This window comes from Callospermophilus lateralis, chromosome 3, assembly GCF_048772815.1.
Source record: "Callospermophilus lateralis isolate mCalLat2 chromosome 3, mCalLat2.hap1, whole genome shotgun sequence".
NCBI lineage: Eukaryota > Metazoa > Chordata > Mammalia > Rodentia > Sciuridae > Callospermophilus > Callospermophilus lateralis.
The window spans coordinates 111,788,874-111,806,909 of NC_135307.1; the positions used below are offsets into that span (position 1 = coordinate 111,788,874).

At 47.6% G+C, this 18,036-nt stretch overlaps 1 pseudogene; it reads right to left on the reverse strand.

Annotated features, from left to right (window-relative positions):
• Nucleotides 1–8,495: 8,495 nt before the first annotated feature.
• LOC143394779 (cytochrome c oxidase subunit NDUFA4 pseudogene) lies at nt 8,496–13,847 on the reverse strand (annotated as a pseudogene).
• Between the last annotated feature and the right edge of the window lie 4,189 nt (nt 13,848–18,036).

Genomic DNA, 18,036 nt, shown 5'->3' on the forward strand with positions numbered 1-18,036 from the left:
AGGGACAATGAGTTTAAAAACTTTTTACAACTGCCTTCCTGAGTTAAATTTTAACCTGCACGACTAGACCCCTGACTGTCTGAATAGCACAGCATCAGTCGCCAAAGATTAATTCACCTCCAATGTAAACTATAAACCCAGACTCCTCCTTCTGTAACCCAGGGGGCTATTTCCATACCCAGAAAATGAGCCCTCCCATGCCTGATGGATTGACTTCCATGCAGAATAAAGGAAAGCTTGCTGATCTGAGGTTCGATTCTTGCCTCTACCTCCATTATTCATGCATCATAAACTTACACCAGGTACAAAAAAAAAAAAAAAAAAAAAAGGAAAGAAAGAAAGAAAAAGTAGGAATGTTAGAGCCCATAACTATGACAAATAGGCAACCAAGTAAATGCACCCAGATGTTCATGGGAAAGAAGGGAGGGCAATTGCCACCATGTTGAATTCTGTGTGGAGGGAGTGCTGGGGTAAAGGTTGGATCACAAAAGCTTCATCAATGGCAGTAAGATATTTCATCATCCAACAGTATTTCTCCATAGGTTTATTATTAGTTGCAAGAAAAATTAATAATTTCCAGTGCAGGAATTTTACAGTGTCTTGAACAGGATCAAAAATTAGCATCATCAGTAAGGGGCAGGTGACATCATTTTCTCCATGTATCTCCAGATGTGGTTCTGAGAGGGACCCAATATCACTTACGTGATATTCCAGCCAGAAATGCATAACTTGGATCTAATGGGGAAGAGGCATCGGACACCCCCTTTCCCTCACTCATTTGTCCTCTCCTCTTTCTCCTCCTTCTCTACCCTCTTTCTGTCTCTGTCTCTGTCTGTCTTTGACTAGAGAATTTTTCATTTTATTAGTTATTTTAAAACATTGACTTTGGCCTTCTTGGATTCCAGAACATCTAGGGGAGCTTAATCTCTGAACCACATCCCCAGTCCTTTTTATGTTTTATTTTGAGACAGGGCCTCTCTAAGGCTAGCTTTGAACTTGCAACTCTCTGCCTCACTCTCCTGAGCTGCTGGGAACACAGGCGTGGGACACTGTGTCTGGTCATGAATTTTCACTCTTACTGGTATCTCCTTGCTTTTAATTTCTCTGGGTTTATTCTTTTGTTGTTATTTCAGTTATAAAGTTGGACACTCTGCTCATTAGTTTTCAGCTTCATGGGTTCACAAATAAATTCCCCAATAGAAATTTTAAAATGCTATACTTAGAAATCACTCTTTTTTTTTTTAAATGAATTACTATATAATTCAGACATCATGTATAAATATTAAATTTATAATTTTAAAACTTTCCAGGAAGTGATCTCCAGGGCCAGATGGTTTTACTGGAGAATTCTAAAAAAAAAAAAAAAAAATTTAAAGAATTAACACCAAGTCTTCTCAATTCATTTTATGAAAGGAATTTTTCCTGATGCCAAAACCAGACAAAGACAGAACAAAAAGGAAAAATTAAATCAATATTCCTCATGAATATAGACAAAAATATCCTCAAAGTATAGATAAGATGAAGTAGCATACCAAAAGAATGATATACCAAATGGGATTTATTCCCCAAGGATGTAAGCCTTGTTCAATACTTGAAGATCAATCAATATGATCCCCATATTAACAGATACAGAAGAAATACACATAATTATATCATTTGATGAAGAAAAAATTCAATCCTCATTCATCATTAAAAAAACAAATCTCAGAATAGAGAGGAATTCCCTGAACTTGATAAAGAGCCTCTACAAAAACAAAACAAAACAAAACAAAACAAAACAAAACAAAACAAAACAAAACCCACAGCTAATATCACACTAGCTATAGCTAGGCAAGGAGGGTGTCAACACAAAATCAGTTTTTTTCTTTTTTTATTTTCTTTCTGTTTTTTTTTTTTGGCTGTGCCAGGCAGAGTTTTCTAGAATATGCCAGGCAAGGGTCCTACCACTGAACCACGTGCCCTCTTAAAGAAAAAAAAAAAAAAATCAAAAGCATGACCCATAAAAAAGACAGGAGTGGCCCAATGTGGTACTGCACTCCCGTGATACCAGCAACCTGGGAGACTGAGGCAGGAGGATCGCAAGTTCAAGGCCAGCCTGGGCATGTAGCAAGATCTTGTCTCAAAATACAAAATAAAAAGGACTAGGGATATAGATCAGTGGTAGAGCACCCCTGGGTTCAACCCAGTACTGAAAAAAAAGGGTCCGGGGAGGAGATGTGAATTTGACCTCATCACAATTGAAAACTTTTGCTCTGAAAAATTCCCTGTTTAAGTGGATGCAAAACAAATTGAGACTGGGAAAAATTATGAGCATACCACATACCCCGCAAAGGACTGGAATCTAGACCATCTAGAGCTAAAAAATGCAATAACAAAAACATCCAATTAGAAAAAGGGCACAGACATTTCACCCAGGGGGACACACAGACGGCAAGTTAGCATGAAGAAATGTTGACCAGCATTAGCCATTAAGGCAATGCAAGGTTAAAAGTTCAGTGCTACACAACCATCAGAACAGTTAAAATCAGAACACCGTGGCAGTGCCAACAGGCTCTCAGGGCTCACCTAGTTGATGAGAATAAAAAAGGGTGTGGCTGTTCTGGAACACAACATATAGTTTCTTTAAAAACTAACTATGCAACAACCACATGACCTAGCATTTGATTGCACTCCTGGGTATTTATCCCAGAGAAATGAAAACTTCTAGTCACTTAAGAACCAAATGTGAATGTTTGTAGTAATTTTATTTGTAACAGCCCCAAATCCTCTAATAGATGAATGGTTAAACTGTGGTACAGCCACATCCTGGAATACTACTCAGCAGTGAAAAGGAATGGGCTAGTGAGATATAAAACAACTGGCTGGATCCCCAGAGAACCATGCTGAGTGAAAAAAGCCAGTCCTCAAAGGTGACATGCTGTACAGTTCTGCTAATAGTACACCCTTGGAACAACAAAATTATAGAGAACATGTAACTATTTAAATGGCTGCCAGGAGTTAAGGAGGAAGTAGGAACAGGAAAAAAAATGGGTATGGTTATTAAAGAGCATCACGTGAGCTCCTTGTGGTTGGAGGTGTCCTGGGTCTTAGCTACATCAATGCCGATGATATCCTGGTTGTGATTCTGTGTTTGATTTTACAAGGTGTTACCATCTGGGTAAAGGTACATACGTTGTCTTAGCATGTTTTCCCATAACTGCACATGAATCAACAATTACTCTACATGTCTTACAGTTTTCTAGGGATGAGGAAGAAGAGTCAGTTAAAGCAATCTAAATATGGCTGCATGGCTGCCGATGTTGACCTTGACGTACCTCTGGTATGGGCAAGGTGCTGTGGATCACAGCTGTGTTGTCATGGAACCAATCCTTGGCATCCAGGCTGAAGACCTTGGCTCAGATCTCAGCTTTGCCACTTATGAAGCCCTTGACCTTTGGCAAGCCACTTGTGGCGCAGTCTCTTGGTGCTCCCTGTTCCTTTATACTCCGGCTGCTCCGATGGGGCTGATCTGTCCCTGCTAACCAGTGCGCACACAGGCCCACGTCTGGCCGTTCAGGAGCTCATCAACCTAGCTAAAATGATTGGTTCAGATGTCAGGCTGCCATCAAAGCAGGGTTCCTGGGGGTCTTCCTTCAGCCTCCTTCCTCCTCTTCCTCCTCCTCTTCCATCTTCCCCAAGAGCTAGCAGAATTGTCACCCCCTTCTTCTGGGACTACAGATCTTAAGAATGCCTGGGAGCTCCTTGGAATCTTCTTCCCCAACCACCTGGAAGAAGAAGGACCAGCCGCCTGAAGTCAGCTACTGTGATAAATATCCTTTTTTACTTGTTGATTGGAATAAGGCATCTGTCGCTGGCACTTGAAAAAGTAGTGATTATTATTTCCTTTAACCACATTTAGTCTGTTTTATGACCTCTAAAATAGGTGTAATAATAATAATAATACCAATTTCACCAGATTATTGTACTTAAATAGTTCATGCAAGTAAACCTGATCCTTCCCTTCTGCTTAACCACGTGATTAACTTGGGTAGAGTCATGGAGAAGATTAAAACAGAATAGATGCAAAGGAGGAGGACTTAAAAGTCACCTAGGCCACCTATCCAATACTTTCTTGGGTCTTTTTATTTATGGTGGATATAATAGCAACTTAAAAAAATACATGATGTGGTTGGGAGAACCAAATGGCTTGATGCATATCAAAGCATTTTGCACAAAATGTAAGAAAACAGCTCTTTTACAAATAGCTTGAGGTCTGGTGACAGGGAAAGGAATAGTCCTAAATCCTCCAGGCAAATATTCTTAAAATACAGTGCACTTGGGAAGCTGGTGCAGGGGTGCACGTCTTTGGCTCCAGCTGCTCAGGAGGCTGAGATGGGGGCTGCTTGAGTCTAGGAGTTCAAGTCCAGCCTGGTCAACACAGACGGACTCTGATTCAAAAACAAGAAAAAGTAAAAATATGAGGAGGAATAGGGCAGACTACTTACATTGCAGATGTCTTCCTTTTTATAAACACCCAGGTCACTCCAGTGCCACACTCTGGGAATCAGTGACTACAGAGAGGGCAAGAAGATGTGGAAAGGGGGCACTGTGATGCTCGCTGCTGACCATCAGAGAAGAGGCCGCAGGCAGTCACCAGGAGTGTGTGGGAAGGAAGTTATTGTGGGGTCACCACGGGCTCCTGGTCAGCAGCTTCCCAGGTGGAGTTCTCCTGGAAGCAGACCTGGAGTCAAGGCAAGTTCATGTGTGCCGGGTTGATGGAGCACCTTCTGAACACTGCCACAGAAATGAGAGAGGCAGGGTGCAGGAGAAGGAGCCAACCAAGGGCACTGTGGTGCATGAAGTCCACCACTCAGCTCTTCCTGGCAGCTCTGAAGGGCAAGCAACGCTTCCTAGTACCCAACACCCAGCAGGCATTGGCTAGGGGGTAGGGTGAGTGGGGCTTTCTGTCTCCCACCTGCAGCATCAGATGACAGTGCTCTGAGGGTCACAGGTGCTGGCCATTTTAGCAGCAAAACTCCAAGAAGCTGGAGGATGGGATCTGAGAGTCCGGGAGGGGACCAGAGTGTCCACTACAGAAGCGTGGTTTGCACGGTGAGGTTGGTGCATTACCTAGGAAGGAGCAGAAGGGCATTTCAGAGTCCTGGATGGAAAGGGCCTTGGGGGTGGGGGTAGGGGCACCGTGGCCAGAGCTGCAGCTCCTGTGTTCTTATTTCCTGTATTCCTAGCAAAGCACAGACAAACATCCAGAACACTCTGGAATGTCACCCACCTTCCCACAACCCCTCCCCCGCCACACACACAAAAATGAGGTATTTTTAGCTGTGCTCATTTGCTGTCTGTCTCCCCAGACAGGGTTGCATAACAGGGTTTGCTGGGGGACGGGGAAGCTGCACTCACGGATGGTAAATCCATTTACACTTAGCAGAGCAGCCAGTGTGGCTTAGGGGAGTTGGCAGGCCCCAGACCTCCTGGCACACAAGGGGGAAACCTGATGGATGCCAGCGAGGCAAGGTGACTTCACACGGTGAGGAACGACTCCCGAGCCCTCCCACTGCCCCTGCCATTTTGGAGTTTTGGAATCACAAAATGTCATAGCTGGGAGAAGGGCCGTCAGCAGCAGATCAGCTGGACTGCACTGGTCATTGTAAAAAGATGAGGACCTGAGGCCTCCAGGTGGGGAGGGGAAAGGGAAGAATATTGTGAAGCAGAGGCACAACCAATCTCAGGCGCCATGCCGGGCACTTTTTCCAGATGGTTCCATTTTAGCCCCTCCATGGCACTGTGGGGTGGGTTGATGATGCCATTTTATAAACAGGATACGAGCTCTTGGAGGTAACAGAGCTTCTTCTCTAAGTCAAACACTCAGGAAGGAACTGAGGTTAGAACCAGGCCCGGGGGTGCCCAGCTAGTACCCTAGTGGGTTTTCTCAATCTTCAGGGTGAATCAGGGAATGACTTTCCAGCCAGCCACAAAGGAGCCCAGGCCTGCAGCTTCCACTGAAGTGTCAGGTCCCCAGGGATGGACACCATCTCGTCTGTTCATTGGTCAATACCATTGACCAGAACAGGGCCTACCTGACACACAGTAGGTGTACAAAAAACATCTATTGGATGACAAGTCAAGCAAGCAAGCACTTACTGTGTAGTGATTTATCCCACCGAAGAAATAGTCCTGGCCCTTGAAGTGCTTGCTTTTGAGTTGATAGAAGATGTGCACCTGAGTCTTGGGTTAAAGTCTTGAACTTCTTTCTAAGAGAGTAAATAGGAAACGGACTCCGGAAACACCTGTAATGAATTCCTGCTATTGACTGCCCTACGTTCATTTCTCTTCCTGCTTGGAGAAGTAGCTTGAATTTCTTTTCAAAACCTACCTCCTCCCTCCATTCTCAGCTTTATGATTTAGGTGGACTCAACCTCACCTGCCTTAGAGGTGACCCAATCTGAATGCACCATCTCTGTTGATAATAATGACCAGTTTGGGAAATGGTAACTATTTAAACTGATTCAATCAGTAACTCTTAAAGACCTTTTTCCTGAGTTTGAATTTTCTGTTTCTTGAATGAGGATGTATATAACTCTCAGACCTCTTGGAAATTTAGGGATTATGAATTGGGTGAGATTTGTCCAAAACAGAGTCAACATCAATGAAGCAACTATAAGAAATTGAAAGAAAGAGACCATGTCCAAGTCACATTACATGGGATTCTCAATCAACTCTCCATGTACCAATCACCATGTATCTCTGAAGTTTTCAGGATGAACGATAAATTTTCTTTATTAAAGAAAAAAAAGAAGAAAATGTACACATGGAAAATGTCACTAATGGTCCCAAATGACACAGACACACGTATGAGCTTCTTTTGTCCAGTTGGGCTGGGCTCACAGCAGCTTTGTGGGGGGCGGTGCGAGGTATTTCACCCCCTCCTGCCATCTCTCCTATGGTCGACTGAAAGGAGCCCTTGATCTGAAACGGGCTCCCTCCAACTCCCCATATTTAGGGCCCACCAGCCTTCAAGGCTGAGCCTGCGAGTCCTCTCCCCTAAGGAGCCCACCCTGATTGCTTTAGCTGGTAGAGATTTCTCCTACCTCTGAGCTCCTATGAAACTCGACTGGCACTTCCCTCGGGGTGCATGCCTTATCTCCTTTACTGACCCCCAAATAGGTATCAGGCTCACTGCTGTAGCCCCAAATACCTAACAGAGAGCTCTGACATACTGTGCTTCCCCAAAAGATGAGTGTTAGTCTGGATTGGAATGTTCCCTAAAACCTCACATGTTGAAGGCTTGGTCCCAAGGTAGTGGCACTATTGGGAGGTGATGGAAACACACTCACACGTGTGCCTGGCACCTTGACAGGGAGAGGTGAAGACTGGGCTCATCGGGAATGGCTGACTGAAGACCTCCCTGTACCGAAGGTCTCAGGGACTTCTGGTGCAAGGATTTCTTACATTGCGATTCAGGGTCCCGGACACAGCATTCCAAGAGGTCATGGAGACGTTCTTCAGATTTCTTGTGAAATTTGCATCACTGTAGTATGCTGATTTTAATAAGTCTTTTGGGTATAAACCTAGGAGTGGGATGACTGGGCCAAATGGTGGTTCCATCCAAGTTTTCTGAGGGATTTGCATTGCTCCAGTCAAGCAAGTCACTACAGGTATTCCAGAATCCAGCAGACAGGAATTAGACTCGGGGAAGCAGCTAAGAGTTGGAGTCCTTCTTTAATTTCCTGAACCTATCTTGTTCCTCTTTAAAATTTGAGGAGCTTATACTTGTTTTTAAATGATAAAAATATTTAAAGGTGTTTCTTTAAAATCAGGACCTTAGGAAATATGATCTGGCCTGCACTATTTTGAACATTTTTCTTGGTGTGGGGATGGAACCCAGGGCCTCGATCATGCTAAGCACACACTTTTCCACTGAGCTACATCCTCAGTCATACCCCCTACCTACATTTTTTGACTGTTTCTGTTTGTCACTGATAAAGATGAATGAAATTATGGTAATAGAATGAAATTACAGGTAAATGGATGGAGTAGGAGGATATCATGCTAAGTGAAATAAGCCAATTCCAAAAAACCAAAGGCCAAATGTTTTCTCTGACTTTCTTTTCTCTGATGTTGATCCACAGTAAGGGAGAGGGAAACTTTGGATTGGGCAAAGGACAGTGAAGGGAGGGGGTGTGGGGGTGGGAACGATGGTGGAATGGGATGGATATTATCACCCTGTGTACATGTATGATTGCACCAATGGTGTGACTCTGCCCCGTGTACGGCCAGAGAGATGAGAAGTTGTGCTCCATTTGTGTACAATGAATTGAAATGCATTCTGCTGTCAAATAAAAACAATAATAATAATAAAAGACTTCCCAAGTCCTGGTAAGGAAAACTAGTGGTGTAAACGTTCTGGTCTCATTCTTGATTTTAGAGAGGGTTCAACATTGCACTTTCCATATCATGTCTGCTATGGATTTTTTTCGTGTCAGATATTATTAATCAACTTAATAAACTCCAACCAGCCACCATGCTTTCAAGCACTCAGAGGAGAAGCGTGTCCTGGCTGAGTGGGAATCTCGTGGTCGGCTTCTGGAAGACTTCATTCTAGGCAGTTTTATATTGAAGCAGGTCATTTGGAAGCCGGGACCTTCTTGCTTCAGTTTTGCTGTAATACACAGTCACCGAGTAGGACTTGTGCTGATCGTTGGGACCTAAAGTGTCCCAGAGTTCTGGGTTATTCTTCCTATCCCCACTGATACCTGGATTAAACGGTGCCAGATACAAGAATCCAGTGCCGCTCCCCACCTCCAGCTCCAATAAGTGGGAAGAGGGGAATCAGGCTTGGATGCTTCTTGGCCTGACGGAGGATCTAGCAGAGGTCTCTGGTTCAAAAGAAGAGAAGAACAATCTGCCAGGCCCAAGGCTAAGCTGTAGGATGTTTTGTAGGTATGTATTCTTTTATCTGATTAAGCAAATTTCCTTCTACTTCTACTTTGCATTCATAGATTTTTGAAAATAATATGCACATATACTTTGATTACATAAAAATGAAACAATAAAAGATGAACACAGGAAGGAAGAGCCTGGGTGATGAGAAGCAGGGAGGCCAAGGGAGACCAGGGAAGGATGGAGTGGTCTTGCAGGAGGGTCAGCAGGCCAGAGCCTCTGGAGGAAGCTCTTTGTAGAGAGGAGACAGGAACTAGGTTCCTAAGTAAGGAACTGCAGGTCTGAATCCTCAGAGGGTTCAAAAGTTGGGGACCAGTGGGGTCATCTAAGGACAGCAATACCACATGGCCAGCGAGGCAGGTGTCCTAGGCTGGCTGTGAGTCAGATGTGGGGTGTGGCCACTCGGTCCCACGCTGGCTGCATCTGCTACAGTGGCCAAGCAAGCCTCTCCATCTTCTCTCTGTCATTCAGGTAGCTTTATGACGGCTGGAGAAGGGACTTGGGTGTTCCCATGGCAACAGGGAAAAAAAAGAATCTGAGGAAGGGAGAAAGAAAACCATTCAATTGAATCTGACCCTGAAATAAAAAGAAAAAAAAAATCCAATAGCTGAGTTTTTTAGGAAAGAGGAAAAACCAAAAACAGTGTTTGGTTCGTGAGTCACACTGACTTCTTCCAGTTACCAGTTTTCAGGCTCCAAACAGAGGAGCCTGGGGATGTCAGTGGTGGTGAGGATGCCCAGCTCACCTTCCTCCCAACTCTATGTTTGGCTCCTTCCAGGGAAAGAGTTACTCTGGCTGCCCAGAGCTCTGTGTCCCCACCGGCACACGGAGCCAGGAGACTGGCCCAAGCCACACCCTCCTGGGCCCTCAGTTCCCCTCTCTGGAAAGTGAGGTGCTGGCCTGTGAGGTCTCAAGGTCCCTGAGGGTGCTGACATCATTTGTTGTGCTTCAGTGTGGGGAAAGCGTCAGAGGTTGCTATGGCCATCCCCTGGTGCCTGACCGTTGGCTGTGTTGCAGGGGTGTGTTCTTCTGTCTGCAGCCTAGAGAGAGACGCTGAGCCCCGGCAGCCATGCACATCCAGAGATGGCTGGAGTTTTAGCTATGCCAATGGGAAGGAGAGACTCTAAGGGCAGGACAAGGCTGGAGGCTTCTTGAGGAGGTCCCTCCAAGCCTGTATACTGATTCTGTTGGCTGCTTGGGCTGGTGCAGGGGACGGAGTCCAGATGCAGGGGGATGGACTAGAAGGCAGCCACCCTGCAGCAAGTTCCCAGTCCCAGCCATGACTTTGGTATAAGTTTGGTAGCAACTTCCCCCAACGGCTGTGTCCCCACCACCTTGCTACATGCCCTTTCTCTATGAAGGACAAGCTTCATGGCTCCAAGAATTGAAGTACACGTCCTCCAACAATGGACAGTAGGAGTATGGCAGCCATATTCATGTCCCTCAAAGAACACTCAGTCAGCACTGAGAGCCGGAGGAGTGGCAGGAATCTTCTGCACCCTCAGTCAGCCTCTGCCTATGAACCTTGTCTAGAGAGGCCATCTGACTGAGCTCAGTACACCTGGTGTGTAATGTCACAGTGACACTGACCTCAGGGCCCAGGCCCCACTGATTCTGTTCTACAGTGCAATGCACAGAGACCCAGAGGTGTGGAAGGCCCTGGTGGGGCTGGCCTTTGCTGAGGAGAGGCATGTGGCATGGTGGTCACCAGGGGCACCTCCCTCTTATCCAATGAGCAGTAAGCAATGTCTTGCAGGAAACACCTGAGAGTTTGTAGAAGGGGCTGTTTCTCAGTAATGTACAGAGGACCAAGGAACTCACAGCAATGGGAAACCCCAGGGAGTCCTACAGAGAAAGCTCTTCCACCCTTGACACTGAAGGGCTTAGGGGTGGAAGCCTGTGATGGGAAGGGGTGACAACTGAGCCTGGGAGAGGGGATGAGGATGAGGGATGAGGGCTGTGGCTGGGAGAAAAAGAAAAGCTCTACTAAACCAGGACTCCCAGCAACTCAGGAGGCTGAGGCAGGAGTATTGCAAGTTCAAGGCCAGCCTCAACAAATTAGCGAGGTCCTGTCTCTAAATAAAATGTAAAAAGAGCTGGGGATGTGGCTCATTGGTTAAGCATACCTAGGTTTAATTCCTGGCACCAAAAATAAATAAATAAATAGATAGATAGGTAGATAAATAAATAAATAAATACAATAAGCCAGGGCTGGTAGGGAGGAAGTGGGGTCACCCCTTTGGCCTTTCAGTTCTCCTGCCAGGGTGCCATGGCCAAATCCAAGCAGAATCCAGGAGGGGGAACAGAGTAGGCTGAGAATAGAGATCAGCCCCCAGAGCTCAGGGCAGGAAGGAGAGAGGTGTCCCTGGAGGGTAAAGACCTCCTGTGCCTCGTTCCCCATGTTAAAAAAGTGACAGTAACACCACCCACAGCATAGGCTACCGTGAGAATTAGTTGATTAGATCCATTAGCTATCTATCTGTCCTCTCCCTATCATCTCAGTCTAACCAGTGCCTGGATGAGCGCCTGGCCCAGGTGTGCACAGGTAGCTATGACAGTATTATTACACACTTTTGCTCCCTTACTCCACACACCCAAATTTCCTTCCTCCCCTTTGGTTGGAACCAAGCATCCTGACTCCCCAGGCCAGCATCTTTCTTCACCCACCACTGTCTACTATGAAGTGTCCACCCTTGAGTGACTGGCGACATCCCTGGACAGCTGACCTCACCAGTTGGCCTTGAAGCAGCTGGGTCTTTCAGTCAAGGGAAAATGTGACCCAGAGTGGGGCCAAGTAGGACCCCAGCTGTGCGTGTGGACTCCTTTGGGTGAGATTTCTGCTGTTCTCATTGTGTTTGGTCATGACCTTCTGTCCTGGGTCATGTGGCCCTGTTCCCACCTATGGAGGTGCCTCTGAGCAAGGCTACAGCTGACCTCAGAGTGACCCCCTCTCCACCCTTAGCCTGATCCCCTCCGGGCCCTGGGTCATCTTCTCGGGGCACACATGTGAACCGATTGTTTTTGCAGTGTTTTGTTCACAATAGCAACAAGCACCCCTCTTCTGCAGCCTCTGAAGGCAAGATGCTGTCAACTAGGAGGGGCCGCAAAGTAGCTGGCAGCAAAACACCCAAAACACAATCTTAGGTTCATCGAAACTCTGCAAAACAAACTCAGTCTCAAGAAAATATTTAAAAAATTTTAAATGAACAACAACAAAAAATGTCAGGCTCAAGCTCCTTCCCGGTGATGACTCATTGGTACAAACCTAGGCCTTGCTTTGTGGTGTCAGGTCTGCCCCCTTCTGCCACATTGCAGCCTTGGGAACCTCTGTGAACCCTGACACAGCACCATTCAATCCAGGAACCCTCAGATTCCAGAACTCAGAGGAGGCCACCATTGGGCATCAAGGATCTTAGGAACACATATGAATTCCAGGTCAATAAAGTTGAGAAACTCTGACTTTTGCATGAATTCTACCATTTTCTTGTGGTCTGAGCTTTCATCAGAGTCCTGATGGGGTCTTGATTTAGTCAGGATGGACCAGGTGATGCTGTGATAACAAGCAATCCCCCATTCTCAGTGGGTGAGACCAATAATGAATATTCAGAGAACCATTGATTGGAGTCTAGTTTTTGTCCCTGTTCCTCTTCCCTACTGCCCAAATATGAAAGAACAAACTAAACAACAATAGACAAATACACCAAATTTCTTGATTTGATTATCCTGTGTGTGGTAGCACACTAAGATCCACGTGTTTTATGAAGTGCTCTTATGTGCTCTTGTGAGGCAGAGAGGAAACTGAGGCTCCCAGAGGGGAATCCACTGTACTAAGTCCCCTGGCTAGTTGTCCAGTCAGAAGCTGGACTGAGATTTCAACCCAAGCCCACCCCAATGGCTGGAGGATTGAACCCAATCACATGTAATCTTTCCAACATTGCTACTAGTTCTAGTCATTTTGAGTTTACATAGCATTTCCATTCATTTGGCAAATATTTGCTGAGCACTCTCCATGTGCTGGGAATGGTTCTGATGCTTGGGCACAGGGTACAGGGAAAGAAAGAGAACAGATTGGGAGCTGCGAGATGAGAATCATGGAACCAGTGACTGGGAAGGACAAGGTTTTAACCAGGAGGCCTGGTGCCTGGTGGGGATCCAGGCTCCACAGTGAATTAGCCAGAACAACTCCTGAGCCACATCAGACCAAGCCACCTGCCTCCTAGCAGGGCTGGGCTCTCTAAAAGGGGTTTTGGAGACGTCATGGCACCACTGAGCCCAGGCTGCATTTTTTAAAAATTTTGAATGTAACTCCACACATTCATCATTTAGTCTCCAAAAGCATGGGATCTGGTTCAGAATGTTCCAGCAATGTTTTATGAGATGAATGAGTTAATGAGTAAATGAACACATGGATGAAGACTGGTGGTGGGCAGTGCCCCTCTGCTCTCTGGACCTCAGTTTCCTCATCTGTCCACTGAGCCGATGTCTAGGGACCCCTTCCCTCAACATGCGATGACTAATGTGACAGCAGCATGCCTGAGGGGTTGGAAAGCCTGTTTGCCATGTCATCCCCAAAGGACCATGTGTCAGTCCCCAGAGTTGGCTTCTGGATTGTCTGGGTGGTTTCAGCCCAGAGACGATTGCTCCCTCCGCCAGCATGGCTCTGGGCTCCAGCAGCCTCGTTGTGGGGTTGGTGGGAAGCCGTGTTCTGAGACTCTGGGGCCAGAGTCCGCGTCAGAGGCAGACGGGCGTGACCGTAGGAGCACTGACAGAAATGCCTTTCCCCAGTTTCCTCTTCTGCGTGTCCCTGGGATTCCACCGTTCGTGATTTATTCCACTGGGGTCAGCATTACCCTTTTCTTTTGTGGGTCTGCTTGATAAATGCTGCCGATCTTGGCCGAGTAATGGAACATCTGGATAAAATTCAGTTCCTGAAATCTCTTGAGTACCAGCCTCGGCACCGAGGGGCTGGGGTAGATGGAGAGGCGGTGGTGGCTGACGGTGACACCACGACTGGGTGTCCAGCAGGTGCCATGTGACACGGACCGCACACCATCCCTTGCTTCGGCCCTTACCCCAACCCTGGGGGATATGCAAGTTTGGCCTCATTTTACAGGTGGGGAAATTAAGTCAGAGAGGCTGAGACACTCACCCAATGTGATATAGCTGATGTCTCCCGCCCACATGACCACCGCACTACAGCCACCTCCGGTGGGGAGAAAGTCAGGGCAGTGAACAGGACAGATGCTGAGGGCAGGCATCAGCCGCGGGCCGTGTGGGGAGCCATGCGGGGGTGATCAGGAAGGCCTGGAAGAGCGTGTTCCACTTGATTCTGGAAGGATAAGGAGAATTTTCATATCTTGAGGAGGGAGGAGGGCACCACAGGTTTAGAAAGTTATAGAAGTCAAGCCACTTGGAGGGGGCTGGGTGGAGAACACGGAGAATAGAGGAGCAATCATGAGGACCGCGGGCCCGGCGACGGCACCCACAGGATTTGGCGACGGGGAGCCATTGAAAGTATTGGAGAGAGAAAAATCCACGAGGTCTGTTTTAAAATACTCTCCTGCTGAAAAACTGTCACAGACCAGAGAGGGCTAAGGAGGCAGGATGTAGCGAGGCATCCTAGATGGGATTCTGGAAAGGAAAAGGACATTAGGAAAAGACTAGTGACATCCAAATAGGCCTGCAGCTTAGTTAATAGTAACACACCCATGTCGGCTCCTTCACTGGGACAGTTGGATTGACGCTTGTCAGCAACAGGGAAGCCGAGTGAACCATGTATGGGAACTCTGGAATATGTTTGCAACTTTCCGGTAAATCTAAAGCTTCCCGAATGCAAGTCTCATTTAATTTAAAAATGTTACTCCTCCTGCAGGCAGCGTGGAGATGGAGCTGAGCTAGGAGGGTCAGGATGTGGTGAGAGGGTGTACGAGCTGCCACCATCCTAGTGACGGTGAGAGCAGGGCTCTGCCGGTGGCAGAGGAGCCGGAGGGAAGGGGGCAGAAACGACCAGGAGTCGGTCAAACAGAATTTGGCAACTGGATGTGAGGGCTGAGATGGACGCTTGAGTCCAGGGTGAGGTTCTGTCCCTAGCCCAGTGCCAGGTGAGGAGGAGACCTCCCAAAAGAAGGGGTTGGGTTGCCATCAACCAGCCTGGGCGGTTTGCGGGGAGGGGATACACACCAGTCCCAGTGACCTCTGGGCATTACCACGTTCTGCTCCTGACCTTATTTATTGAGGAGCTAGATTCTTCCCAAGGGTGCTTTCCAAATTATTGGTGGAAAAGGCCTGTTTTTAATTTTTGAGTGTATTTCCACTTCAACGAAGATCAGTATTTGGTCTACACCCTGTTGGATGAGACAAGTGCACTGAGCGTGTGCTTGAAAACCAGGAGTGCTTAATCACTGAGCCATGTCCCCAACCCTTATTATTATTTTTTTTAAATTTAGAGACAGGGTCTCACTGAGTTGCTTAGGACCTTGCTAAGTTGCTGAGGCTGGCCTTGGAATTGCATTCCTCCTGCCTCAGCTTCCCAAGCAAACTGCTGGGATTAGAGGAGTGTGCCACTGCACCCAGCTGACTTTAGACATTTTCAAGATGTTCTAAAAGTTTCTGAACCTTTGCCTTCCATTCCTGTTTTCATCTCGCTGCCGACCAGTAACCGTACAGTTCACGGTGCAGCACTGCTCTGCTTTGGCCCTGCTTCTACCCCAGAATTAGAGGCTGAGGGCCTCAATTTATAGATGAGGAATTCATGACTCAAAGAGGTTCATAAGTGGGCTGGGGATGTGGCTCAAGCGGTAACGCGCTCGCCTGGCATGCATGGGGCACTGCGTTCGATCCTCAGCACCACATCCAAATAAAATAAAGATGTTGTATCCACCGAAAACTGAAAAATAAATATTAAAAAATTCTTTCTCTTTCTCTCTCTTTAAAAAACAACAAAAAAGAGGTTCATAAGTAGTCTGAGGTCACATGAACCTGGAGGGTTGCAGAGAGCCGGGATTTCCTCTGTGGTCAGTCTGTCTGGAAGCAGTACCCTGTCCGTCAACACACAGGCAACCTGTCACCTGACCTCTTGCCCTTGTGTCCTTCATGTTAGTTTGGAAGCTCCTCTCCAGCCCTCCCCACTGGAGCTAGGTTATGGGTAGCACTGGTTCAAGAAAAGAAGAATGTGGAGGGGCGTGCCTGGAAAAGCCCTCACAGGGTGACCTCACAGCCTGTCTCACTGGGACCCCATGGCCAAAGCTGGCAGAGAGATCAGGGCAGAGGCGACCTCAAGAGAGTGGCCAACACTACTGACCCTGACACTGGTGTTGCTCCCAGGTCTCCACCTCTGACGGACTGGGAGGGGAGGGAGGGTTACACAGTGTCCTGTCTAAGGATCTCCCCTTTAGTGAACCCAGGCAGCATTTTTAGTGGCTATTAAAAATGACAGTGGAGCCCAGCATGGTGGCACACACCTATAATGCAGCTACTTGGGAGGCTGAGGCAGGAGGATCACGAGTTTGAAGCCAGCCTGGGCGATTGAGGGAGAGCCTGTCTCAAAATAAAAATTAAAAGTACTGGGGATAGCCCGGTGTGGTTGCACACACCTGTCATCCTAGCAACTAGGGAGGCTGAAGCATGAGGATTGCAAGTTGGAGGCCAGCCTCAACAACTTAGCAGTGCCCTAAGAAACTTAGTGATACCCTATCTCAAAATAAAAAATAAAAAGGGAGGGATGTGGCTCAGAAGTTAAGCACCCTAGGTTCAATCTCCAGTACCAAAAAAACAAAAAGCGGACTCATTGGTAGAGTGCCCCTAGATTCAATCCCCAGTGCTGCAATGAACAAAGAAACATGCAAAAATATCAGCATAAAAAACAGAGTGCAGAGATATTAATTGGTGATGAATTGGTGACTTGTGCCGTGGGAGAATCGGAGTTCTCTCCCTCTGAGACAGAGTGGGCTCTGGCGCTGCTACTCCTCAGGCCTGAGCGCAAGGCTCCAAGGGGCGGGGCTGGTGGCAATCTTCGGCTCCTTTCCAGGTTTCTGAGAAAGCCTAAGCTTGGTGGTGCCAGAGGAAGGGGCAGGTGAGACGGCCACAGGCAGCACAGCACTCCGCAACCCTCAGTGAAGGGGCTGGACATCTATGGCTCTGTGGGTCTCTGAGCTGTGGGGACCCTCCCCCGGGGTGACACAGAGGCTGCGCTGGTGTCTTGGGAGGCTCCTGGTCTCTTCCAGGGCTCTTTCATCTATTCATCAAATGATCACAAAGCCCCACTGGATACAGACAACTGTGGTGGCTCTGGGGACACAGTGACACAGCACACACTTCCCACTCCATTTCAGAGAGCACAGCCATTCCTTAGCTCCTGGCGGCACAGACCTCCTTTCCTGGAATCCTCCCGGTCCAGCCTCCGCTTGCTTGTCCTGTTTCACAGCAGGACTGTCTTGTCCAGACCTTGAAGCTCAGTTTGGAATATGCTCCATTACAGCAGAGATACAGTACATACACCTACTGTATTACACCTTGTGGGAGCACCTGAGGCCCGCTACCACTTGGACACACTCCGTGGCACCCATGGGGGCTCACAGTCTTCAGTCTCTACCGCCAGCCTCCGCTCCTGCCTCCTGGCCTCATCCCAGCACACCGTTCCCGCGTGCGTTGTGCTCTGGCCACACACAGCCACCCATCAGATCTTGCTTTCTGCTCTCTGTGCCTTTCCTCCCACTGTCTCCTCTGCCCCCATGATTCAGGGGTTTTCATTTCTCTGCATGTGGAGATCTTAATTGCCCACCGCCAGCTCACAGGTCCGCTGCACCAGGAAGTCTGATTTCCGCAGTCAGAGGTACACATGCTCCCCGTGTGGGGAAGACGCCTCACTTCTGGCCGACACCTCCCATTTCCAGAACACACTGCGAGGAGGCTGCACCTCTGTTCCCATCGCTGTAGAATCTGCTTATGGAGGCCGTGAATTAGGGTTCTCCTGGGAATCGGAGCCAGGGGCATTGTGGGATTGGCCCACTCCACTGTGGAGGCTGAGAAGTCCCACCATCTGTCACCTGCAAGCTGGAAGCCCAGGAAAGCCAGTGTTGTAATTCAGTGTCTCATGGCCTG